We start from the raw sequence: 27,055 nt of genomic DNA, 5'->3' as shown, positions 1-27,055 counted from the left end.
GGTATTTTGAGGTATCTTGAAACATTTTGGTCCAATAATGCCATATAATAAAATAATAACATATAACATATAAATACATTCATTTTCACTCTTTAATCCCAGCACATTTGTTATTGCTGCAAGTATTTTGTTTAATACTTAAACTTAACAAACCACACTCTGGTAACTTTTACACTGTGCAAAGATCTGGTCCAGCTTCTCTCCTTCCTCCAGTGTTGCTGTGTGTTTGTGGCGTGGCTTATTCTTAAAATGGTATAAAAAGAACCGGAAAACCCCACGTTTGATCATTCATACCCCTTTTCCACCAAAACGGTTCCAGGGCTGGTTCTGAGCCAGTGCTGAGTTTGGAACCGGGTTTTCTGTTCCCAATGTCTGTTTCATGATCCAACTCTGAGGTGCAGATGTTCATAAACCTGGTGGCTGTGGAGAGAATTAAAAAGGGATCTAGACAGGCGATAAGGAACGACCAGATCTACCAGGAGCTCTGTCTCTTCATAGCTGCTCAGATACCAACTGACTTTTCAGCAGCGCCGAGACAAACAAAATTTTAAAAAAAGCGTTGCCGCTTGAAGCTTCTCTCAATCTCATTTTTTAACTTGATATCGAACACAAGCCACAGACCCAGCAGCACATCTATCATCTCCTCCAGGTTCTACATCTTTAGTGTTGTTGTCTTCTTCGTTTAGATCAGGGATCAGCAACCCATGGCTCCAGAGCGGCATGCCACTCTTTAGCGCCGCCCTAGTGGCTCCTGGAGCTTTTTCAAAAATGTTTGACCATTTTTTTCCTTTTTTTCTTTTTTTTTCTCTTCTTTTTTTCGTTTTTTTCTTCTTTTTTCCCTTTTTTTCTCTTTTTTCATTTTTTTCTCTTTTTTTTCTTTTTTTTCCCTTTTTTTCTTTTTTCCTTTTTTTCTCTTTCTTCCTTTTTCCTTTCCTTTTTAATCTCGACATTTCGACTTTTTTCTCGAGATTTTGACTTTTTTCTTGACATTTCAACATTTTTCTCGACATTTCAACTTTTTTCTCGACATTTCAACTTTTTCTTGAAATTTCGACTTTTTCTCAACATTTTGACTTTTTTCTCGAAGTGCATAATGAAAAAAAAAAATCTTCCCCCAGTTATAACTAATATAGATACATGCAGCATGTGTTGCCTTCATTCTAAGGCTGATACAAGACTTAATGTTTTGTGGCTCCAGACATATCCAATATGGCTCTTTCAACATTTTGGGTTGCCGAGCCCCAGTTTAGATCAATCACAATCAAATACGTCACAGCAGCTTAGCTCCAACCCGCCGACTTCTTATCTGGATATTGAAAAGAAACAAGGGCAAGGCAAGTCGAGTCGGGCTGAGTAGCTACTAGTGGAAAAGCGCCACTAGAGGGCCTTACCGACAACTCGACTCGTGATCTGATTGGCTAAGGCAACTATAAATCAACAGTATTTATTTCACTTACAGAGTGCAAACGCCCGCATTGTTGATTCTGAAGGCAGATTTCATGCAGCCTGACAACATAAGATAGCTGAATTCTGATTGGATAAAAACTCTAACCTAAAAACAGGACTGGAAGGAGCTACCTTCCACCGTGCTATCAGCTAAACTAATCAAAACATGCTACCCGAAGTGTTCCATAGATAAATAAAACTCTACTTGCTTTTGATTTTCTTTGGTAAATTAATTAGAAATAGTTTCTACAATGGAAGTGGACGGGAGAGTTGACAGTTCTGTCCGACCTAACAACGGGCGGGGGGGCTTGACAGAGGGTCAATTGAATTGGCGGCATGAAGCTCTTTAACCCGTAAAAATCCATAAATTAGCCGCATTGTGGTCAAAGCTGCAGGGTTCAAAGCGTGTGAGAAAAGTAGCTGCGTATATATAGATACACATATAGATGCACATATATATATATATATACATATATATATATATATTTATATATATTTATTAAAAGTAGCGGCATATATATATATATATATACATATATATATATATATATATATATATTTATTAAATGAGTCGACAAAGTCGCAGTTTAATATCAGAAAGACACTAACAAGCCAGTCATACTTTGGCGACAGCGACACACGAAAATTAGAATATTGTGATAAAGTTCTTTATTTTCTGCAATTAAAAAAACAAAAATGTCATGCATTCTGGATTCATTACAAATCAACTGAAATATTGCAAGCCTTTCATTATTTTAATATTGCTGATTATGGTTTACAGTTTAAGATTAAGATTCCCAGAATATTCAAATTTTTTGAGATAGGATATTTGAGTTTTAATATATATATATATATATATATATATATATATAATATATATATATATATATATATATATATATATATATATATATATATATATATATATACATATATAGTTGTATGAAAAAGTTTGGGCACCCCTGATCATTTTCAAGATTTTCCTTTATAAACCATTGGTTGTTGGGATCAGCAATTCCAGTTAAATATATCATATGGCAGACAAACACAGTGCTATTTGAGAAGTGAAATGAAGTTTATAGGATTTACAGAAAGTGTGCAATAATTACTTAAACAAAAGTAGGCAGGTGCATAAATTTGGGCACCCCAACAGAAAAATTACATCAATATTTAGTAGATCCTCCTTTTGCAGAAATAATAGCCTCTAAACGCTTCCTATAGCTTCCAATGAGGGTCTGGATTCTGGTTGATGGTATTTTTGACCATTCTTCTTTACAAAACATCTCCAGTTCAGTCAGGTTTGATGGTTTCCGAGCATGGACAGCCCGCTTTAAATCACACCACAGATTTTCAATAATATTCAGGTCTTGGGAGATGGCCATTCCAGAACGTTGTACCTGTTCCTCTGCATGAAGGCCTTAGTAGACTTTGAGCAGTGTTTAGGGTCGTTGTCTTGTTGAAGTATCCAGCCCCGGCGCAACTTCAACTTTGTCACTGATTCTTGAACATTGTTGGCAAGAATCTGCTGATACTGACTGGAATCCATGTGACCTTCAACTTTAACGAGATTGCCAGTACCTGCACTGGCCACACAGCCCCACAGCATGATGGAACCACCACCAAATTTGACTGTGGGTAGCAAGTGTTTGTCTTGGAATTCTGTGTTCTTCTTCCGCCATGCATACCGCCGCTTGTTATGTCCAAATAACTACATTTTAGTTTCATCAGTCCACAGCACCTTATTCCAAAATGAAGCTGGCTTGTCAAGATGTGCTGTAGCAAACCTCAAGCAACTCTGTTTGTGGCGTGTGCGCAGAAAAGGCTTCCGCCGCATTACTCTCCCATACAGCATCTCCTTGTGCAAAGTGCGCTGAATAGTTGAACGATGCACAGTGACACCATCTGCAGCAAGATCATGTTGTAGGTCTTTGGAGCTGGTCTGTGGGTTGACTTGGACTGTTCTCACCATCCTTCGCCTCTGCCTATCTGAGATTTTTCTTGGCCTGCCACTCCGGGCTTTAACTAGAACTGTGCCTGTGGTCTTCCATTTCCTCACTATGTTCCTTACAGTGGAAACTGACAGCTGAAATCTCTGAGCTAGCTTTTTGTATCCTTCCCCTAAACCATGATGTTGAACAATCTTTGTTTTCAGGTCATTTGACAGTTGTTTTGAGGCTCCCATGTTGCCACTCTTCAAAGAAGATGCAAAGAGGTGAACAACTTACAACAGGCCACCTTAAATACCCTTTTTCATGATTGGCTTCACCTGTGTATGTAGGTGAAGGGTCAATGAACTGAACAAACAACTGTTGTGTTCCAATAATTAATGCTAAATGTATTCAAATCAATAAAACAACAAGGGTGCCCAAATTTATGCACCTGCCAACTTTTGTTTAAGTAATTATTGCACACTTTCTGTAAATCCTATAAACTTCATTTCACTTCTCAAATAGCACTGTGTTTGTCTGCCATATGATATATTTAACTGGAATTGCTGATCCGAACAACCAATTATTTATAAAGGAAAATCTTGAAAATGATCTGGGGTGCCCAAACTTTTTCATACAACTATATATATATATATATATATATATATATATATATATATATACATATATATATATATATATATATATATATATATATATATACATGTGTATGTATACATGTGTATGTATTTGTACATAAAAAAAATAATCCTCAAGAGGATTCTCAGAATTTGACTCGACTTGTTTACTAAATGTTCCTCCAACAGAGTGACCTGATCTGCGGTCGTCCAGCTGGACCGGTGCTGCTCATCCATGAGGGCAGACTGTTAAAACCTGTAATCCAGCAGAAGAACATCTGGGGATAAACGGACGGCTCCGGTTTCACTGTTCACTGGAGTCTGGGTACCAAGACCATGAAGGGTTTTTAATCCAGCTGGAGTCAGCAGAAGTGCAAGGTGGAACAGTGAAACCAGAGCCCTCCGTTTATCCCCAGATGTCCTTCTGCTGGATTACAGGTTTTAACAGACCAGTTCAGACCAATCCAGACCAGTTCAGACCAATCCAGACCAATAGAGACCAGTTCAGACTAGTCCAGACCAGTCCAGGACAGTTCAGACTAGTTCAGGCCAGTCCAGACCAGTTCACACCAATACAGGCCAGTTCTGATCAGTTCAGACCAGTTCAGACCAATATAGACCAATAGAGACCAGTTTGGAACAATCCAGACCAATAGAGACCAGTTCAGACCAGTTAAGACCAGTTCAGACTAGTCCAAACCAGTCCAGTCCATTCCAGACCAGTGCAGATAATTTCCAACCAATTCAGACCAGTCCAGACTAGTCTAGACCAGTCCAGTACAGGCCAGTTCAGACCAATCCAGACCATTTCAGACCAGTTCAAGCCTGTCCAGACCAGTTCAGACCAGTTCAGACCAGTTCAGACTAGTTCAGACCAGTTCAGACTATTCCAAACCAGTCCAATCCAAACCAATTATGTCCAGTTCAGGCCAGACCAGACTAGTCCAAACCGGTTCAGTATCGTCCCTTCTTCACAAACACTGATTGCATTATTACCATAGAGCTCCTTGTTTTACACTTATCTGTAAATGTCGCTCCAGTGATGACAATGATTCTGTTCTCGTACAAACGAACGGGAAGAATAAATACTCCTGGTACCTCCTTAATGTGCTGAAGATGCTTTAATAATAACTGGGAAAGGGATATAATCTGTTCCCAGTCGTCCAGTGGTCGGGTTTGTGGTTGACCGTGTGACCAAAGCTGGAGATACAAACGTTACGTGTGCTAACTTGTCATTGACGTCTGTTATTTAACCTTTCACTTTTCTTTCTGAAAGAGTCTTTGGAGCCACGACGATCATCTTCCATCTGAGATGAAATCAGACGGTGTGAACAGACATTAGACCTGCGCCCTTTTCACCGCGAGAATTCCCCAGATTGTTGAATCATTTCATGATATCCTGCACTGTGGAGGAATAAGTCTTACTTTAATTAGCGATGTTTTTAAATATGCAAATAGCGGCTCTATTTTCATACATAAGGGGACCGGGGTTTAAGGCGCATGATTAAAACATATATAAAGTTAAACAAAACAGTCTGGTAAGTCAAACTTTATTCAATTCGTTCACAATAACTTAGAATATCATTTTACTTTCACATTTTAAATCATTCGTCTTCCAGGAATCCACCAATAAAAAGTGGAGGAGGTAAGAGTCCTGTTCTCTGATTGGTTCATCGTTGCCAGTGATAGCAGACACCTGAAGTTAGTGTGAGGATGGGACAACGTTGTACTCCAACATTTGATTATAATTAATTATGATACAGATTTGAAAATTGGGTTTACGCTAAAAACCTGACGTTGACTTCTAATTATAGTAATGTAATTATAGTAAAACTAAATGTTGGATGATGGTTGCTTGCAGCGCTACATAATTAGTTATCTAACGTTGTCTGATGTTACAACCCGTATCCAACCAAGGACCGACTTTAATGTGTCTGAACGGTCCGACCATCAATCAAGTGGCTTCATCGCTACCAAAGTCACTAAAAGTGCACTATTTTTGAATATACCACATAAAACTGTTTTATGGTCAGTAAGCACAACAACTTTGATACATAAGCTTGGCGGTTTTTGAGGAAAAATTAAGGGCCAAATCCACAAAGAATAGATTGCGCCCGCAAATAGCACTGTGAATTGCGCCGCATTTGCGCCCGCAATTTGCGCCCGCAATTTGCGCCCGCAATTTGCGCCCGCAATTTGCCCCGCTTTAAGGTCCTATTCACAAAAGATTTTGCTCTAATGATAAACCGGCGCAAACACGCCCATAAAGTTTTGGAGCTGAGTGCAATTTGCCCTTGTCTGAGTAAGTGAGCGGAGCTGTTTCCAGTGTTCTCCATATTTCAGCACACAGATTGGTCCATAATGAAAACTGCAGAAATAAAAAATAAAGCGAGTGAAAATAAAACGCTGTGAGGCCCAAGGGCGCAATTTCCACTGGGAACAGCGGGGACATGCCCCCCCCCACTTTTCAAACTCATGCTTTTGTCCCCCCCCCCCGTGGATGGATGATTTATGGTTCCGCGTTAAATCGACGCAGAGCATACGGCGTAGGTTCCGCGGCCCGCGCACCGTACAGTGTGCGTCGCCGCATCTTTCAGGCCCTTTTTGTGCGCAAGCAAGCTTTATAGATGAGGCCCCAGATCAGGATCTGACGGTAATTCATGTTCTGTGTTTTGCTACACACACCTACAGGTCAGCTGTTAAACACACACATTCTAGATTTATATGTTTATATGGTGGAATTGTTTGTAATAAAGCAGCCCCTTACTGTATGGATGAATCCTGAGCTCCGTCCTGTTATTTTTATTTTTAAATCCGAGATAAGTCCACAACCCCACTTGATCTGACTGTTTACAGTCATGTCTGACTGTAGATTTCACCCTTAATATCATTCAGTATCACACAGGCTTGAATGATATTGAAGAGAGAGAGAAACAGAGACAGACGGGGAGTGAGGAGTGAGTTTGCGCGCAGTTAATACACGCTTCGAAAAGACGGTATTTGCTCCACTATTTTTGCGTGTGGCAAATAGCGCTGGCCTTTGTGAATTAGACGGTTTTTGCAATGAGGCTTATTTGCATAGAAAGGGGGCAATTTTGCGCCGAATGTATGAATATTACCTAATTTACATGCATGCAAATGGCACAGGCGCACCATGACACTATTTGCTTGGCAGCGCAGTTTGTGGTGCAATTCGCCCTTTGCGGGTGCTTTGTGAATTAGACGCTCTCTTTTTGTGTCATTTGCACCGGTTTAGCGGCCGCAAAAGCCGCGCAATCCTTTTGTGGATTTGGCCCTAAGGGCCCGATTTACTAAGATCCTAAATAAAGAGTACTAAATTGCGTGTGCACTGAAAAAGTTTGCGCGTGCTGTTTGCGTGTGGTTTGCGGGTGATCAACTAAGATTGCGTGTGCAATTGATAACAGGTGCAAACAGCAGTATTTAAATGAGGTGTTGCGTGTCTTAAGGTTTGCGAGCGCAATCTGCGCCACGGAGAGTCTGGATGGAATGCACAGTCACAAGTCACAAGCGCAAAATGAAATTTGACGAGTTGGAGTTAGAGATATTAGTGGAAGAGGCAAATAAACACATTCATGAACTACAGCAAAGAAATTTAAACATTACCAAAAGAAACGCAATATCGGAGAAAAACCTACGATAGAATAAATGCAGTTGGTAACACAAAAAAACGGAAAAACGTCTGGTTTTTCATATTTCAATTTTAGGCACAGATCAAAAATACGAAATAGAAAAACGGGCCACAGGACTGAATTTGATTTTAATATTTAATTGGTCGGGTTTGCGTGACCCGGCGGTGCTCGGCATGATCTGAGGAGAAAAAGACATCAGACACAGAGCTGGAGAGCGCTTTGATTCAATCTATTTATGAGTTAAGTTTTTATTCAGATGTCCACAGTATATTGCAAATATTATATATTACATAGCAAACACTGACAGTAAATGTGTGACAGACGGGACCATCATATGGCCGTCGATTTAACGCAGAAGCATAATTCAGGCGAAGCTGCAGTCTCTGCGCTGATCAGACACAGCGGGTCGGAGCGGATTTGGTCATGATGTTTAACCAGTGTTTTGTGATTAATAAGCACGGGTTTTAATTAAATGTAATTTACGAAGGATGATTTCACGTTCAATAAGATAAGTAATCAATAAAATACAAAGTTTTGGCACAAAGGCTTGGCCTGCTTGTGGGCGAGTGGAGGGGGGCACATTAAAAGAAGGTGGCAAGATATAAGGCGAAGAACTAAAGAAAAAGTGGCCTTTAATAAAACTTGTGCAACCATTTTTAAAATAGCATGCAGCAGAATAAAGACTCTCTCTCTCTGCGTATTCTTTGATTTTGGATGTCGCCTCCTTGCCACAATAACAGCAGCAGCAGATTAGCACCTTCCTTTCGAACGTATTAAATACAGACGCAATCACAATACGCGCAATTACTTTCAGGCTTGGTAAATCTCATTGTGTGTGGTAAATGGACCAATTTGCATCTTCCCCTCCCAGTATTTAGGATTTCTGCCGGGTACGCCCCATATTGATTATTCATCAGGGCAAAAGTACTAACTGAATTGCGTGTGCAATTTTGCGCATTTCAGAGACGCAGTCGTCTTTGCACGCTGTTAGTAGATCAGCTCGCACATTGGTTTGCGGGTGCTGTCAAGTTTGCACAGGTTTTTACGCACGCAAACCTTTAGTAAATCAGGCCCTAAGTGTTTTAAGTGCCTTATAGTGCGGAAAATACGGTACTCTGTCCATCCTTGCTCGCCAAGACGCTGCTTTCGTACAAAATCCTCATTGTTGACACCACTTGTTTGAAATAATATTATTTTTCCCCCTGGGCCTACTTAGTAATGCTAAATTGTTAAAATTAAAGGTATATATCCTTGATTTTGGAGAGCTAGCAAGATTTAAAAGTGGCACCTCCTCTAAGCCCCACCCCCTCCTCCCCCTCCGTTCAGCGCTCCGTCCAAAGCCACGCCCCCACAAACTTTGGGGAACGCGCATTTGCAGGAGTCGAGTTTTCCAAGACATTTTGGACAGCACATTTTCAACAAAACTACCCCATGTCTCATTCACCTGTAAGCGAGGTCGGTTTTAGGGGGGGGGGGCAGGGGTGGGCTGTGCCCACCCAATTAAAGTTATGGGGATCCTTTATTTTTTTATAATTTTATTTTTTTATAAATATAAAATAATATCAGGGGGGAACGGTGGCGCAGCAGGAAGTGCAGCCGTCTCACAGCAAGAAGGTCCTGGGTTTCCTTCCCGCCGGGGACGCTGTGGGCGCTGAAGTGTGTGTTAGTTCCCTCATGACTTCAGTGCCCACACCCTGGGTGGGGTTGGAGAAAGGGCCTTTCTGTGTGGAGTTTGCATGTTCTCCCCGTGTTCCCTTGGGTAGCTAATGTGAGCTACCCTCACAAAAACATGCACACAGTCCTGGGCTATATATGCCCCCTCCGCCAGATGGGGTGGGGAGGATCTGGCCGGAAGTGACGTCTATGCAGACCTTCTATACGGACTTGAAAACAGAGAAAGACCTGAAACCAGAAAAGACCTGAAACCAGAGAAAAACCTGAAACCAGAGAAAGACCTGAAACCAGAGAAAAACCTGAAACCAGAGAAAGACCTGAAACCAGAGAAAGAAAGACCTGAAACCAGAGAAAAACCTGAAACCAGAGAAAGAAAGACCTGAAACCAGAGAAAAACCTGAAACCAGAGAAAAACCTGAAACCAGAGAAAGAAAGACCTGAAACCAGAGAAAAACCTGAAACCAGAGAAAGAAAGACCTGAAACCAGAGAAAGAAAGACCTGAAACCAGAGAAAGAAAAACCTGAAACCAGAGAAAGAAAGACTTGAAACCAGAGAAAAACCTGAAACCAGAGAAAAACCTGAAACCAGAGAAAGACCTGAAACCAAAAAAGACCTGAAACCAGAGAAAGACCTGAAACCAGAGAAAAAACAGAGAAAAACCTGAAACCAGAGAAAGACCTGAAACCAGAGAAAGACCTGAAACAAGACCTGAAACCAGAGAAAGACCTGAAACCAGAGAAAGACCTGAAGACCTAAAGAGTCGCAGGCGACTCTTTAGCGCCGCCCTAGTGGCTCCTGGAGCTTTTTCAAAAATGTTTGACCTTTTTTTTTCCTTTTTTTCTTCTTTTTTTTCTCTTTTTTTCCCTTTTTTCTCTTTTTTCTTCTTTTTCCCTTTTCTTTTTTTTCCTTTTTGTTCTTTCAAACATTTCAACTTTTTTCTCGAGATTTTGACTTTTTTCTTGACATTTCAACATTAATCTCGACATTTCAACTTTTTTCTTGAAATTTCGACTTTTTCTCAACATTTTGACTTTTTTCTCGAAGTGCATAATGAAAAAAAAAAGACCTGAAACCAGAGAAAGACCTGAAACCAGAGAAAGACCTGGAACCAGAGAAAGACCTGGAACCAGAGAAAGACCTGAAACCAGAGAAAGAAAGACCTGAAACCAGAGAAAAACCTGAAACCAGAGAAAGACCTGAAACCAGAGAAAGACCTGAAACCAGAGAAAGAAAGACCTGAAACCAGAGAAAAACCTGAAACCAGATAAAGAAAGACCTGAAACCAGAGAAAGACCTGAAACCAGAGAAAGACCTGAAGACCTAAAGAGTCGCAGGCGACTCTTTAGCGCCGCCCTAGTGGCTCCTGGAGCTTTTTCAAAAATGTTTGACCTTTTTTTTCCCTTTTTTTCTTCTTTTTTTTCTCTTTTTTTTCCCTTTTTTCTCTTTTTTCTTCTTTTTCCCTTTTCTTTTTTTTCCTTTTTGTTCTTTCTTCCTTTTTACTTTCCTTTTTAATCTCGACATTTCAACTTTTTTCTTGAAATTTCGACTTTTTCTCAACATTTTGACTTTTTTCTCGAAGTGCATAATGAAAAAAAAAAGACCCGAAACCAGAGAAAGACCTGAAACCAGAGAAAGACCTGGAACCAGAGAAAGACCTGAAACCAGAGAAAGACCTGAAACCAGAGAAAGAAAGACCTGAAACCAGAGAAAAACCTGAAACCAGAGAAAGAAAGACCTGAAACCAGAAAAAGACCTGAAACCAGAGAAAGAAAGACCTGAAACCAGAGAAAAACCTGAAACCAGAGAAAGACCTGAAACCAGAGAAAGAAAGACCTGAAACCAGAGAAAAACCTGAAACCAGATAAAGAAAGACCTGAAACAAGACCTGAAACCAGAGAAAGACCTGAAACCAGAGAAAGACCTGAAACAAGACCTGAAACCAGAGAAAGACCTGAAACAAGACCTGAAACCAGAGAAAGACCTGAAACCAGAGAAAGACCTGAAGACCTAAAGAGTCGCAGGCGACTCTTTAGCGCCGCCCTAGTGGCTCCTGGAGCTTTTTCAAAAATGTTTGACCTTTTTTTTTCCTTTTTTTCTTCTTTTTTTTCTCTTTTTTTTCCCTTTTTTCTCTTTTTTCTTCTTTTTCCCTTTTCTTTTTTTTCCTTTTTGTTCTTTCTTCCTTTTTACTTTCCTTTTTAATCTCGACATTTCAACTTTTTTCTTGAAATTTCGACTTTTTCTCAACATTTTGACTTTTTTCTCGAAGTGCATAATGAAAAAAAAAAGACCTGAAACCAGAGAAAGACCTGGAACCAGAGAAAGACCTGAAACCAGAGAAAGACCTGAAACCAGGGAAAGAAAGACCTGAAACCAGAGAAAAACCTGAAACCAGAGAAAGAAAGACCTGAAACCAGAGAAAAACCTGAAACCAGAGAAAGAAAGACCTGAAACCAGAGAAAAACCTGAAACCAGAGAAAGACCTGAAACCAGAGAAAGACCTGAAACCAGAATAACAACCGCAAAAAGAAAAAGCTCAACTGGGAACAACGGCTCGGACATGGAGATGATTTCAGAAACAACGGCGAGAAACGAGGAGTGTAAGTGATGATTGACAGCCGGGCTGATGAGGAGGGACTGCGTTGTCCGGTTTTTTACACGGACTCGCTCTGATCACATCGGGATGTTTCGCTCTATTAAAATCCTGAAAAATCAAAGTCGCTTGTTTTTTTTTTCCACTTAAAACTGTCCTCACGTCCCCTAAACACACAGTAATATAAAATAACCCACAAATATGAAAAGCTTGGGTTATTCTGGAGAAAAAATAATATTCACAATATTATTTATTTCCCTTTTACGGCCGAAATACCAACACAAGTCCAGCCGGCTGGATGCTTCGGTTCATACTGTCACATTTACACGATAAGCAGACGGACAGAAGGATTTATTTCAGGCGCTGGCTGACATTGGCCTCTTTAATAGAAATATATCCCAGATTTCTCTGCCACAATAACGTTAATAAAACGGCAGAAAACCAGCCTGAACCGCATTAAAAAGAGCTGCATGGCTTCGTGTTGGACGCTGACAGACGGGAACAGTCGCTGAAGCCCGGCGTGGCGACGAAGTGTGTAAATTAAAAAGCTCCAATTATTGGAGACAAAGAGGGAACACTGGAACAATTGTTCCCTCTTCAGGCCAAATATTGTGGCGTCACTTCAAATCCACTTATGAAGGTACAACATGTCACGATCCCGGCGACCTCGCCGTGACCCAGACCTCTCAACTGTAGCTGAACCCTGCAGCTAAATCCCGCTCGGCGGGGTCGGGCAGCTAAAGCGGCGCTGAGCTGTGGCATCCACCGCCTGTCCTGCAGCTGCAGCTGTACCGTCATGAATAAGTCAGGCTGCAGCAGCGTCCTCTAACTCCTACGTTACAGCAGCAGCAGCGGCGAAGGCGGCGTAGGAGCCCGTTCACATGGTCGTGCATAATTCACAGCAGTCTCAATCCATATTTTAGAGGAAGTTTCACACAAACCGGTTAGCCGGAGTTTGAGGTGATTGTTTTTTTATTGTCTGGTCACCACAACAAACACGGCGCCCGATTCCTTCGGAGGAACGTTTGGTTAAAGAGCCTCGAGTCAAGCAGATGGTGAAATGAACCAGAAAGGATCAGCAGCGTCTCGACGCTCCGATTTTGTTTTTACATTTAAAATTGTAATCTGAAGTTTGAACGAGTGGCCCCAGATTTAAATATAAGGGGAGTCAAGTTTATTTGTAGAGCACAATTCAATGCAAGGTAATTCAAAGTGCTTTACATCAACATTAAAAGCAGCAAGACACAATTAAACAGTAAATAACAAATAAAATGAAAAAAAAAGAGGTAAAATAATAAAAAGCACAAGTTGTTAAAAAGTAAGGGCAGTAGAGTACAGCAGGTACATCTCATTCTTACAATGGCAAGAATTACGTTTCTATACGGCCAAAACGTACAAAGACCGCGTCAAATACAGTATTACAAAAGTAATCTGTAACAATTCGTACGGTGCATTAAACCAATTTGACAATTCTATGCCATAATGCCTGTTTCCAGGTCTTATTTCACACAACTGAATATGTACTAAATATAAGGAGGTGCTTTGAAATGTATGACTAGTGCAACAGTTTGGTACCCCGGGTACTTAAACAAAGAGAAGAAGAAAAGGAAGTTAAAAGGCGACAACAGCACAATTGTTTTAGTCTAGAAATATTTTTCTGTTAAAATACAACTTTTTGAAACGTATTTCTGAGCCAGTTTTGACGCTGAAAGAGCTTTTGTTGGTAATTCTGGCACTTGTAAACATTTACTATTACCCTTTTTCCACCAAACCGGTTCCAGGGCTGATTCTGGTTCCCAACTTGGGAACCAGCTGAGAACCGGTTTGTTTTTCCACAGCTCGGGTGCTAAGGGGAGCCAGATCATTACGTCGCTGCAAATGTCAGTTACGTTGCTGCATTTGCGTTAAAGTTGCATCAACAACCAGGTATCTGCTCCAACAGGACTTGGTCCACGTAGCTCCTCCGTGGACACATCTCTAAAAGACAGGTTGTCTCCTGTTCCTCCCATGATGCTTTGCTGCATCCAGATTCATTCTTATTTGAAAATGTCTCCGTCTCCCAGTCTTGCTATTGCCGTTGGTCTTAATAACTCTGTCCCCTCCACGTAAGCGGTCCTTTCCTCTAGACCAGCAAAGAGTTGGATCTACCTTGGAACCGGTTCTTCTTCGGAGCCAGTTCTTTGTCAGTGGAAACAGAAAGTCCAGTTCAAAACTCAGCACTGGCCCAGAACCAGAACCAGCCCTGGAACCAGTTTGGTGGAAAAGGGGCATATGATGAGTAACCATGACAACAAGGAAGTAGTTCTGATATGGGACTGAATGAGCCCTCAAAAGGGTAAAACCAGAGAATGAGACCACAGACATCAGGGAAGAAAACGCCACTCGATTGTCATGAAGAATAAAAAGGAAACATGTATTTAGTACTTAGTTTCAGAGCTCCAAGCTTTTCCAGTTTATTCCACTTTCAACGTCAACACTACATCCCAGCGGTTTCTTGGTGTGCGCCTCCATCACCGAGGGTTTACCCAACAGGCAAGGCCGTTTAAAACCACCCCGGACCCCCCGGACCCCTAACCCTGCTGCTGTGAAGGAGCATCTCTGCACCCCGGATACTGAACTTCTGTCGTCGCCTGCTGAGAGCTCACCGGCGCTACCTGCAAACTCCTGTGAGGTGATGTCAACGGCTCAGCTGTTGCTAGGCTAGAAGTGCAACATCCGACACGTTCATGGTGACGTCCGGGGGATTCAAACGCGACTCTCTCTCAGCTAAACTTTCAACTCTATAGAGGGAATTGCGCTATGACGTCACAGATGCGACTTCACGGCGGGTTTCGCCCACTGAGTGTCAGAAAGACTGAGTGTCAGAAAGACTGAGTGGCAGAAAGACTGAGTGGCAGCGTAAACTTTCAGTTTGAGCAACTCGAAATCATCTAAAATGCGAAAGAACTGTTTTACGATCGACTGTACTCAGATTTAGCAAGAAATTGGAGTTATTGTTTTACAGACTGACGAAAAATAAGCTTAAGAGAGACAAATGGATCGCTGCAATTCCCAGAAACAACTGGATTCCAAACACCGAAACGTGGATTTGCGGTTCCCATTTTGTATCAGGTAATGTTGGATTTTTGGGTAGCTAACGTTAAACGGTCAAATCATAAAGTTCGGTGTCCTCATCACTTTAATTTCGCCAACAAATCCTGCCTTGAAGTCGGACCAAGCGTCAAGACTTTTGTAAGCCTTCAAGCTTTGCTTCGTGTATTTCCCCGGCGTAGAAATTAAGTACATATAAATATCAGGAAACTGGATTTGTGGCCAAATATTAATGTCCATGGACCACTGGTTCTTGGTAACTGTACCAAATATTAATGTCCATGGACCACTGGTTCTTGGTAACTGTACCAAATATTAATGTCCATGGACCACTGGTTCTTGGTAACTGTACCAAATATTAATGTCCATGGACCACTGGTTCTTGGTAACTGTACCAAATATTAATGTCCATGAACCACTGGTTCTTGGTAACTGTACCAAATATTAATGTCCATGGACCACTGGTTCTTGGTAACTGTACCAAATATTAATGTCCATGAACCACTGGTTCTTGGGGTAACTGTACGGGTCACTGTCAAGTCCAACTGTCTTTAATTTAAACCGATAATCGGCTGTTATCCCCTCTTTTCCACAGTTTCCCCGACTACTTCCAGCCATTTTTGCCACTCAGTGCGAGTAAAGGGGTGTGGTCCAGCGGGAAAGTGACATCAAATCATACCCTCTGTAACGGTGTTCATTTATTCTCCTATTATGCTGCATCAATATAATTTCCCTTGAGGGGAAGACTAACGTATGATTCAGCTGGATTATGTCTGCGACGGTCCGTCCTCTCGAGTCCCGCGACGTCACTGATTGGTCACGTCCAGCTCAAACATATATGGTGTTAAATAAATTTGCCCCAAGCGGATCTGTGTTTTGTTTCTGTTTCCATCTGCTCTGCTTTCACGGTCGTGTGTTTCTGGTTTCGCTGGCGTGTTTTCCAGCAGAGCGGCTCGGCTCGCCCGCCCCCTCCCGCCCCCGCCCCGCCGCACCGCTGAACTCTGCCTGAACCTGCACATGAACCCTGGATGAACTTTGCTGAACTGATCCATTAATCTACATTCGGCGTAAAGCGGACTTAACCGGGATCCAGGAGGGACACCTCTAACGTGTTCGGATTCGGCGGCGGCCGAAACACCCACGAAAAACACGTGCACGACGGAGGGAGAAGGAAGGAAAGGAAGGAAGGGAGGGAAGACGGGCTGCAGATTCATCTCGACTTCATTAGAATCGGAGAAACTTGAGCATTTCATGGTTTAACGGAGACGAGTGACACAAGCAATCAAAGTTATTTCTCTCCAGAAACGAAAAACACAGCATCAGCCGGTAAATCTGGGTGTGATCCAATTAAACAGAGAAACAGTCCGTAGAAGTTTGGTGACAAAGGTTTACCGTAAGTCTTTATTTGTGTCTTCTCGTTACAAAGACACAACAAATATCAGAGCAGTTAACAGCATTAAGAGTGTGAATGTGCCGAGATCTTTCGCTTCGTTAAGCCGATCCTGATGGTTCGTGACGGCAGAATGTTCATAAAAATAACCAAAAACAACTTCATAGGTCAAATGCTGAATTAAAGATGAAGGGGAGGGCGTGTGTTTTTGTGAAGAGTCTTGTTTAACTACCTGCAGCTAAATGATGAACTCGGGAGTCACGGGTCGCACGGCCGTTGTTTGGCGCTACAGGACAACGGCGGTTCGGGTTGTTCATGCAGACACGAGCAGCTCTGCAGCTCCACTGCAGCTTAGAAAGAGCTGTCAGCGAGAACAGGATTAGGGAGCTCGTCTGAAGAGCTCGTCTGGGTTTTTTGCATCCGCCGAGTTTGCAGAAATATGACTGCGAGCTCTGACGCAGCTCCGCGTCGGTTCTTCCAGCCCGTTTCACGATGTTTCATGTTTTTTGTTCCTCATCATTTGTTAATATACATCCACGAGGCTTGCAGCATGTTTCAGAAAAGTTGGCACGGAAGCGATGAAGTGAAAGAAAATGGAAAAGACTTGGTACTTGGTCTTGGAGAAGCACAGATGGACAGATCCCCCACTTTTACCACAAATGTGGGAGAAAAGCATCAAAATGTTTATAATCAGTGTCAATCAAAGAAAAATTGGATTCAGATTTTTCCTCCTTGAATCTGGAAGAAGCTCAGTCCATGAAGTGTCAGACGACAATCATCAATAACTGATAGAGCCACATATCCCTTTTCCACCAAACCGGTTCCAGTGCTGGTTCTGGTTCTCGTTCAATTTGCCAACCAGCTGAGAACCGGTTTGTTTTTCCACAGCTCGGGTGCTAAGGGGAGCCACATCATTACGTCACTGCAAACGTCACTTACGTCGTTGCATTTGCGTGAAAGTTGCAGCAACAACCAGGTATCTGCTCTAATAGGACTTGGTCCACGTAGCTCCTCCGTGGACACATTTCTAAAAGACAGGTTGTCTCCTCCTCAGACCCATGATGCTTTGCTGCATCCAGATTCATTCTTATTTGAAAATGTCTCCGTCTCCCAGTCTTGCTATTGCCGTTGGTCTTAATAACTACGCCCCCTCCGCTTACGTAAGCGGTTCTTTCCTCTAGACCAGCAAAGAGTTGGTGCTACCTTGGAACCGGTTCTTTCTGGCCAGTTCAATTGTTTTAGTCTAAAAATATTTTTCTGTTAGAATACAACTTTTGGAAACGTATTTCTGTGCCAGTTTTGACGCTGAAAGAGCTATTGCTGGTAATTCTGGAAATTGTAAACATTTACTATTACCCCTTTTCCACCAAACCAGTTCCAGTGCAGGTTCTGGTTCACAACTAGTTCAACTTGGGAACCAGTTGAGAACCGGTTTGTTTTTCCACAGCTCGGGTGCTAAAGGGAGCCACGTCATTACGTTACTGCAAACGTCAGTTATGTCGCTGCGTTTGCATGAAAGTTGCAGCAACAACCAGCTATCTGCTCTAATAGGACTTGGTCCACGTAGCTCCTCCGTGGACACATCTCTAAAAGACAGGTTGTCTCCTCCTCAGACCCATGATGCTTTGCTGCATCCAGATTCATTCTTATTTGAAAATGTCTCCGTCTCCCAGTCTTGCTATTGCCGTTGGTCTTAATAACTCCACCCCCTCCGCTTACGTAAGCGGTTCTTTCCTCTAGAACTAGAGTTGGTGCTACCCTGGAACCGGTTCTTCTGGCCCGGAGCCAGTTCTTTCAGTGTCAGTGGAAACAGAAAGCCCAGGTCCAAACTCAGCACTGACCCAGAACCAGCCCTGGAACCGGTTTGGTGGAAAAGGGGTAACAGTGATAAGGGTTACTATGGAGATGCTTGTCAAAATTACGAAACAGAAATGCATTCACGCAGAGCCGTCTGGGAGATTTGCGAGGCCCTGTGCGGAATGGCTGGGGGGGCCCCTCGCGCGCTCGCTACGCTCACGCGCGCAAAATTTTTGGGTTTTTCGGGTCGGATCGGGTGTCTATATGCGCAATTTTAACTCTCCAATTAGCAAAATAACGGATACCTTCCCCTGCCTCATCATCATCTCTTGCCTTTTTGTAACAAATTTATCAAACGAGCCTTTCAGAGAGGCATTAAACTCTTACATTTTCTTTCGTTTTTTTCTTTTTTCATCCCATGATGGAAATTTCCTGATTCTGTCTCGTTCTCTCGACATTGTGTGACAGTTTGTTCCAACTCCACCGTCTGGATCAGAGCAGCTTGTGTCTGCGCTTGGTCTGATCAGTTGTATTGAACAACAGACACGCGCATCATGGCACATATATTTTTGGACATATATATGCACAGACTAGTACACATTTAGGTCTGTAATGGAACGTGACTGTTGATATTTATAAGGGAAAAAGGAAAAAAAAACGAAAAAAAAAATAATAATTTGAAAAAAAAACACAAAAAAAAAACGCCCATAGCGCGAGGCCCCGTGCGGTTGCACGGTTCGCACACCCCTTGCGGCGGCTCTGCATTCACACATGATAGTTAAAACTTTACTGTGCACAAAAAAAGCCAGAGGAGACATCTCTGGGCTTCTCATCTAGGATGGAGTGTCTCCATGGAAACATGTATTTCACCAGCTGGGGAGCACCACAAGGTTCTGTATGAGGACCTCAGTTTCTTTAGTTCTACATCCTCCCTATCAGCATCATCTGGTGCTGATGCAAATGTCAGTTTATCTGCAGACGACACAGATTTATGTTCTCAATCAGAATTAAAGATCTTGATTGGAAGAAAATGGGCACCGTGTTGCCTGGACCAAAGGAGGAAAAAGCATCCAGACTGCTGTCAGAGACCAAAACCAGGTTCTGTGATGGAACGTGGTAGCATTGGCGTCGTTTGCAAAACTCATTTTCTGTGTCGCCTTTTATGTAAAAATAAATAAATAAAAGAGTCTTAAAAAGGACATCTGACACGTGAATGTCTAACTAGACCCAGCACCGACATCCAATCACAAGTGGACGGCCTAAAGCGCCGTCCGAGGTGTATTTGATGCCAGACTGAGACCAGATCAGTTCAGGGGGGTCTGGACCCCGTGTGGCCTCAGTAGCGTTAACACCACCGTTCCTGGTCGGCATGGAACGCCACGGTCCAGACCAACGCCTTCGCACGACAACGGCGTTACGTTCAAGTGTGAAGACTGAGTGACAGTGTAAACTTTCAGTTTGAGCAACTTTAAAACATCTAAAATGGGAAAGAGCTGTTGTGCGATCGACCGTACTCATAGATTTAGCAAGGAATCTGAGTTATCGTTTTACAGACTGCTGAAAAATAAGCTTAAGAGAGACAAATGGATCGCTGCAATTCACAGAAACAACTGGATTCCAGGCACCGAAACGTGGATTTGCGGTTCCCATTTTGTATCAGGTAATGTTGGATTTTTGGGTAGCTAACGTTAAAGGTCAAATCATAAAGTTCGGTGTCCTCGTAACTTTAATTTCGCCAACAAATCCTGCCTTGAAGTCGGACCAAGCGTCAAGACTTTTGTACGCCTTCAAGCTTTGCTTTGTGTACGTTACGTTCAAGTGTGAACCGATACGTGGCGAACCGTGAGCACGACCGCTGGGCCTTCACCTCATCACAGAGAAAAGAAAAAAGCAGGAAAAAGCAACAGTACAATGACTTGAAAGGGTTTAGCAAGTGCACCACTCTGCAGAGATTTGATGTCCGGACTTCATGAAGGCCTACCATCTTTTGTTTAATTTCCGCCCACTTGAAATCAAACCGTGATTGGTCGATTTGCCCGTTACTCTCCACACCAAAACACGTAGCTTGGCCTTTCCCGGGATTCGTGAAGTCCTAACCAATGAATGAGCCAGTTAACCGGGCCTTAATCGACATGGATGATTCTGATTGGATAACAGGTTTTCAGGACATGAACTTGAGAGTAAACTTAATTTTAGAACATAGATGAGAGAAAATCTGTTAAATATATACATCAGTTAAGGCTAGAGAAATTTGGAATAGTTGTAATAACAACCTAAAAATGTGTTGTTCTATCCTCAAGTTTAAGAAATTGTTTAAAGAAAATACTGTAAATAAATATAAAACACTATAATTATAAAGTATATTATCAAAAACATTCTAGAATGTGAAACGTCAATTTTATATTTTGTCTTACTTATTTTTGTCTTCTTTATGTATTGTTTGTTTCCACGGAGTAATGCTAATGTCTCATATTTTTGCTGATCATAAGGAAAAAGGGTAGGCACTATAAGCTACGGCTTCAGCCTACACCTTTTCGGCAAAAGAAATGTTGTTTTTTCTTTCCTTTTCATCTTGTTCTGCAAAAGGTGTGTACAAGCCGAAATAAAGATTCATTACATAACATAACATAACATTGTATTAAATTAAATAAGATAGAAATAAAAAATATATTTTTTTTTTATTGAATACTTTATTATTATTGTTATTATCATTTTTACATTTAATATTATTTCTTTTTTTTTTTAGGCCTTCTCTGAAGGCGTAGAAGGCCCTGAAGGTTCCCCACTGGAACCGATACGTGGTAGCCATGACGACCACCAGATCCAGGATGGGAGTTAAGAAAAAAGTCAACGTCTTTTAAAACTAAAACCCAGATTATTGTGTAGCCTTTTTCATTTATTTTATTTTAATTCATGTTTTCGTACAGTCCCAACGTTTTCTGATGCGCCTGAAACGCAGGTAAAGGACACACACACACATAGACCCTGATTTCCTCACCGTTTTGCTGATGCGAGCGAGCTCCCGACCGCAGCAGGGGCTGCTGGGTAGCGGGGCGGGGCCGCGGGGCAGCCCTGGACCAAGGAGGTAAATGTTTTGATTCGCAACAGACATGTTTCCTCTGAGCTGTTTGGCAACAAGGATGGCCTTTCTCCTCCTCCTCCTCCTCCTGCTGTCAATGTGCATGTTTCTGGATTCCTGTCAGTGTGTATATGGCGGTTGGGGTGGGGGGGGTGTATCCATGTTGTGGTAAATACCCTGCGTATGTGCGTTACGCTGGGGGTTCCTCCTCTACACCCAGTGGTATTAATAGACCTGAACTCCAGACGACCCTGCAGCCGCCAGCGACTCAGGCTGATTTAGCGTGGCGTCTCTCGGTGTAATGGCTCGCGCTGCAATGATATCGCCGAGCGTTGCAGGACCAGGATCATCTCCCCGTCTCCTCCCTGGACCGGGCCTCTCCACAGGGGGGTGGGACCGGCTCAGCCCTAACCGGCTCTGACAGGCCCCAGCTACTGTCCGTGTTCCCCCCCCTGAGACGCTTTCCTCGGTGGAGTTTTTGGCTTCGTATGTTTTAAACCAGGTTAAGTCAGAGTGGATGCTCGTGGGTGGAGCTGTCCGTCTGTCAGGGCGCGTTTGGGACGGGGTGGGTGACCGCCGCAGATACCTGGAAAGGGAACGAAAACAAACAAAATGGGTTGAAAGGTCGTCGTCAACCATGCGGTATCTAGCCAGGAGTGACGCCGTCTTGCCTACGACCACATGACCGCAGAGACGGAGGTTAAGGACGAACCCACCTCGGACGCTGGTCGGGTTAGGAGACGCCGCTCGCGCTGGACAGGAAACGTTACTCGTCCTTCACGCTGACAGGCTGTCACATCACATCCCCGTCACCTGAGAACCATCCCTGAGTCAGTCAACGTCGTTTTGCTGGTTCACAAAAAATGGTGACCTCCATCAATCACTCAACGGGTTAGACGTACCGTAGGAAGTGTTGTCCAACAGTCTGACTCCTCGCAAATTTGACTTGTTTACTGGTTGAATAAAAACACAGATAACATGAGAACCAATCAGACTTGTGGCATGGTGTTGTGTTTAGCTGCTTAAGGAAGGGCTGAATAGGTCGATGCTTGGCCTGTAGATGTGTCAATGACATCGTCTTTAAAATATCGCAAACAAACAGTTGGCACTTTGCAGGATGGAGACTGAAGCTGCGACCTCCTCACTTACTGCTTTTCCACCAAACCGGTTCCAGTGCTGGTTCTGGTTCACAACTCGTTCAACTTGTGAACCAGCTGAGAACCGGTTTGTTTTTCCACAGCTCGGGTGCTAAGGGGAGCCACGTCATTACGTCTCTGCAAACATCAGTTACGTCGCTGCGTTTGCGTGAAAGTTGCAGCAACAACCAGGTATCTGCTCTAACAGGACTTGGTCCACGTAGCTCCTCCGTGGACACATCAAAGACAGGTTGTCTCCTCCTCAGACCCATGATGCTTTGCTGCATCCAGATTCATTCTTATTTGAAAATGTCTCCGTCTCCCAGTCTTGCTATTGTCAAAGTCAAAGTCAAAGTAGCTTTATTGTCAATTCTTCACATGTTAAGACATACAAGGAATCGAGAGGACGTTTCCCACTTCCCTCGGTGAAACATATAAAGCGCGCAGGCACAACAGATAGACAAGACATTACTAAAAAAGTTCACATAAATAAATACAACATTTACTAGTACTAAGATGGTAGTGCAAAAGACAATTTTTGTAAAAAAGAAACATTCCTTAGGGTGTATTTGGACATTGTGTGAAGTATTTAGACATAAACAGTAAAGTAAAGTAATATTTAATAGAGACAGTTGTTACATAGTCCTGAGTGTTCATAGGGTCTTAATAACTCCTCCCCCTCCGCTTACGTAAGTGGTTCTTTCCTCTAGACCAGCAAAGAGTTGGTGCTACCTTGGAACTGGTTCTTCTGGCCTGGAGTCAGTTCTTTGTCAGTAGAAACAGAAAGCCCGGTTCCAAACTCAGCACTGGCCCAGAACCAGAACCAGAACCGGTTGAACCGGTTTGGTGGAAAAGGGGTAACAGTGTTTCAGAAAACAGTCCTAAGTAATCAAAAGTCTGGGAACACTTTTTGGATTTGATACCAGACCAGCACACCAGCGTCTCCCGTGAGCGGGACAATAACAATTGCAAAATAAAATAAGCATAATAATTGTAAAAACGAACGTCACATGATTAAATTATGGTCTGCATCCACTCCTACATTTGAAACTACATTTGACTTCCTACATTTCTGGTCCTAACTCCGTTTACCGGCATGAAAAACATTTTTTTTTAATTGGTTAGCAGAAGCTAAAGTGCCATCAGTAAATGATGTTTCCTCCCGAAAACAACTTGTTTTTTTTAGTTCCATCCGCCATAGAAACGTTCCTTTCATGATTAGACTTTTTTTTATGTAATAAAAATACGTAATTTAGTGTGAAACAGTGCCCTATTTTATCCAAATATGTTATTTTTAATACATTTGGATACCATGCAGACCAACAAACTGAGAGAAACAGAGATTTTTGTTGGACTGTAAAAATAAACAGGCTGGCCTTTTTATTTTGTATAATTTTATTCTATATTTTATTTTGCTTTCTTTAATAAACTATATTAAAGATTTTTTATATTTATTTGATGGTTTTTGATTATGTTTTTTTATTAATCGAACAACAGAAAAATAATAGTTAGTATAATCGTTTTAAAAATAACCGTTTACCCCCGGCCCTAGTCGTTGCAGATGGAAGCGACCGATTGATTGTTGAAACCCAGATCCGGTTGAACTGAGCAAAAAAGGAAAAGAGGAGGGCGTCAAATGTTTACCTCCGTTGTCACAGTGGATGAGATCAACTTCAACAGGAAGCGCTGGGAGCGCTGAGGAAGACTAATCAGGACTGTCACAATTTAATAGTGTGTATTTCATACACGTCTTGGACTCTCGACACCTCCGTTCCCCCAAGACTGTAAAGAGCTGCCAGAATGAGGAGGAGGGTTTGTGGGTACTGCGGTTACTGTGAAGGAGCGTCTCTTACCTGTTGATGTTGGCGTCAGGTCAACGCCGTATGTTTGATGAATAAAAAAACAAAATCTAAGAATAAAAAAATAAAAAATCTGAGAACCAAAATCCAGAATCATTCTCTCCATCGGTTTTAACCAGAGGTGTCAAAAGTATTCACATTCATTACTCAGGTAGAAGTATAGATACTAGAGTTTAAAAATACTCCTGTAGAAGTTGAAGTATCAACTCAAGTTTTTTACTCAAGTAAAAGTATAAAAGTACTGGTTTCAAAACTACTTAAAGTATAAAAGTAAAAGGGGAAAAAAGCCATTAAGGACAAAAGCCATTGAAAATGAATGCATCTTAGTATAATGTAAATATATTAAAGAACCATATATGTGTACTATTGAGCATTAACATGTGTTTCAGAGAGCAGCAGATATGATGACTAGTTGCCTATAAGTATTGTAATGGTGCAAAAAGTCAAACTTCAGAGGCATGTTATCATTTATCCTAACCTTTATTGGAATGTACATCCAAGTTTAGTTGCAGGAATCTGAGGGAACGGATGTAAGAACAAAACTGGACAAGAACATCTGAAACAACCACAACCAAATTCACTCTATCCGGATGGAGCAATTTAACTGGATAGTTTTTTTTTAAAGGCCGAAATGAAATAGAGTAACGAGGCTGTTTTTAAAATGTAAGGAGTAAAAAGTACAGATAATTGCGTGAAAATGTAAGGAGTAAAAGTAAAAAGTCGTCTGAAAAATAATTACTCCAGTGAAGTAAAGATAACCAAAGTTTCTACTTAAGTAAGGTAACGAAGTATTTGTACTTTGTTACTTGACACCTCTGGTTTTAACACCATCTCTGGTTTGGAACCTGTCGCATTAGCGATACGTCAATCTACGGTAGGAGAGGCGGGACATAGACGAGGTGATCTGTTAGTACAATTAATAACCATATGAGCTTTAAAACAAAGAGAATGCTCCATTACGTCTCTATTCACAGCTCAGAGGTCTGACGGGAATACAGCCGTCATCTAAAACCACAGCCTTTATTACGCTTTTGTCCACTTATGGGGCTCGATATGATTTACGGTTGCCATGGAGACGAATGAGGCTGTAAGTGCGTTTATCTCTTATTTTGGCTCCCGATACATTTCCGATACTTTTTCCCGATCAGATACATTCTGGCAATGAATTAAGTAAAAAAGTTAAGTAAAAAAACTTAAGTAAATTAAGTAAAAAAATGTATTGTCCATTTTGTGTGCCACAAAATGTAGAAACATGAAATTGTAAACTAAAACAAAAAGGGCAGAATAGTGCAATGACAAAAATAAATCAATTTCACTTCAAAAGGAGGTAGTTTATCTACTAGGTTCAAAAGTTGAATGACATCCAGTCAAACTCACGATAAGAAAATTAAAATACATTTTGGCTTAACCTTAGTGAAGAATTCTCAACAGCATGAAATGAATAGCAGCAGATATTCATTGCGGCTGTTATAGTTTTCTGTCACTGTGTTGTAATGATGTCACGCAGAGCATAGGAAACAAGTGTGGTTGTTCAGAGAGGGACCATTTAGACTGTAACACCAGCCCGCAAAATAGCAGTCCGTCATCCCTGTGTTGTTACCGAGTCAATAAAGTGGACCAAAAGATGATCAACCAGTAACGGATAATCATTTACATAACACTACAGTCACTTTTCTCTGACAGCTTTTCTTTGTTTTTAAAACTTTCAGACCGTTTATCTGAGCGTAGCCTAGCTGTTGTTAGATTTCTGTTAGCCAGGCTTCCTTCCCCTCCAGCCCAAACATCTCTTCCAGCCGCTGGCGCTGCCCAAAATCTTATAATAAACACACATCAACCGTCTGTATTGTTAAATACAATTATAAAACGATTTAATAATTGATATATGTTAAAACATAGGCACAGAGCAACAAGCAAACAAATAAGACGAACTCGCCTGGAGTTGCTGGAGCCTTGCTGAGCTGCAGCTGTGGCTCACAGCGGGGCCACCCCGGCTCTTCTGGCGACTCCGCGCTCCCAGCGCTACCGGGTTGCGGAGTCGGAGACCAGTCGGCCAAGCCATAACAGTATATCCCGATACTTTTTTGGCCGATCCCGATCTTTTGAAAATGCCGTGATCGGGCCCGATCGATCTGGACAACACTAATGCAGAGACAGCCGAAAGGGAAGGCCTTCGGTTCCCCCTCGGAGAGACTCAAGACGACTGCTGCTCCTCCACATCGAGAAGAACCCGTCGAGATGGTTTGGTCATCGATGACAACCCTTGATGTGGAAGTAGAAGTTCATGGGCGGACAGATGGACATGTGAGTCAGAACTTCACATTTCTAAGGTTTGAAACCCTACAAGGGTACGACACCAAGGCACTGGTTCAAATATGTGGACAAAACCCGGGTCAAAGCTGCCCTCTTCGGACTGGGCCGTGCACATCGACGAGGGTGGAAATCTTCACAGATGGTTATCAGAAATCTACCCACATACCAATATCTGCTTTTCCATCCGCACCACCCTCTGGAACCCCAACCGGCCATCATCAGAAGTTTACATCCAGCTGAGAATATAACTAAGACGTAGGAAAAAGAAAAAGAGCGGAAGCTCGTCAAGAGTCCACTTCAAATGAAATTAAATCAAATCAAATCAAATCAAACTTGATTTGTACAGCGCTTTTCATACAAATAAAAAATGCAACGCAAAGCACTTTACATAAAACTGCACCACAACGTAACTTTCAGCTTTTGTTGAGTTTGGCGGCATCTTTTGGACAAAAGCGGTAGTGCTTTAC

The sequence above is a fragment of the Cololabis saira genome, chromosome 17 (genome assembly GCF_033807715.1).
Source record: "Cololabis saira isolate AMF1-May2022 chromosome 17, fColSai1.1, whole genome shotgun sequence".
NCBI lineage: Eukaryota > Metazoa > Chordata > Actinopteri > Beloniformes > Belonidae > Cololabis > Cololabis saira.
Note: the sequence above shows the minus strand (reverse complement) of the source record.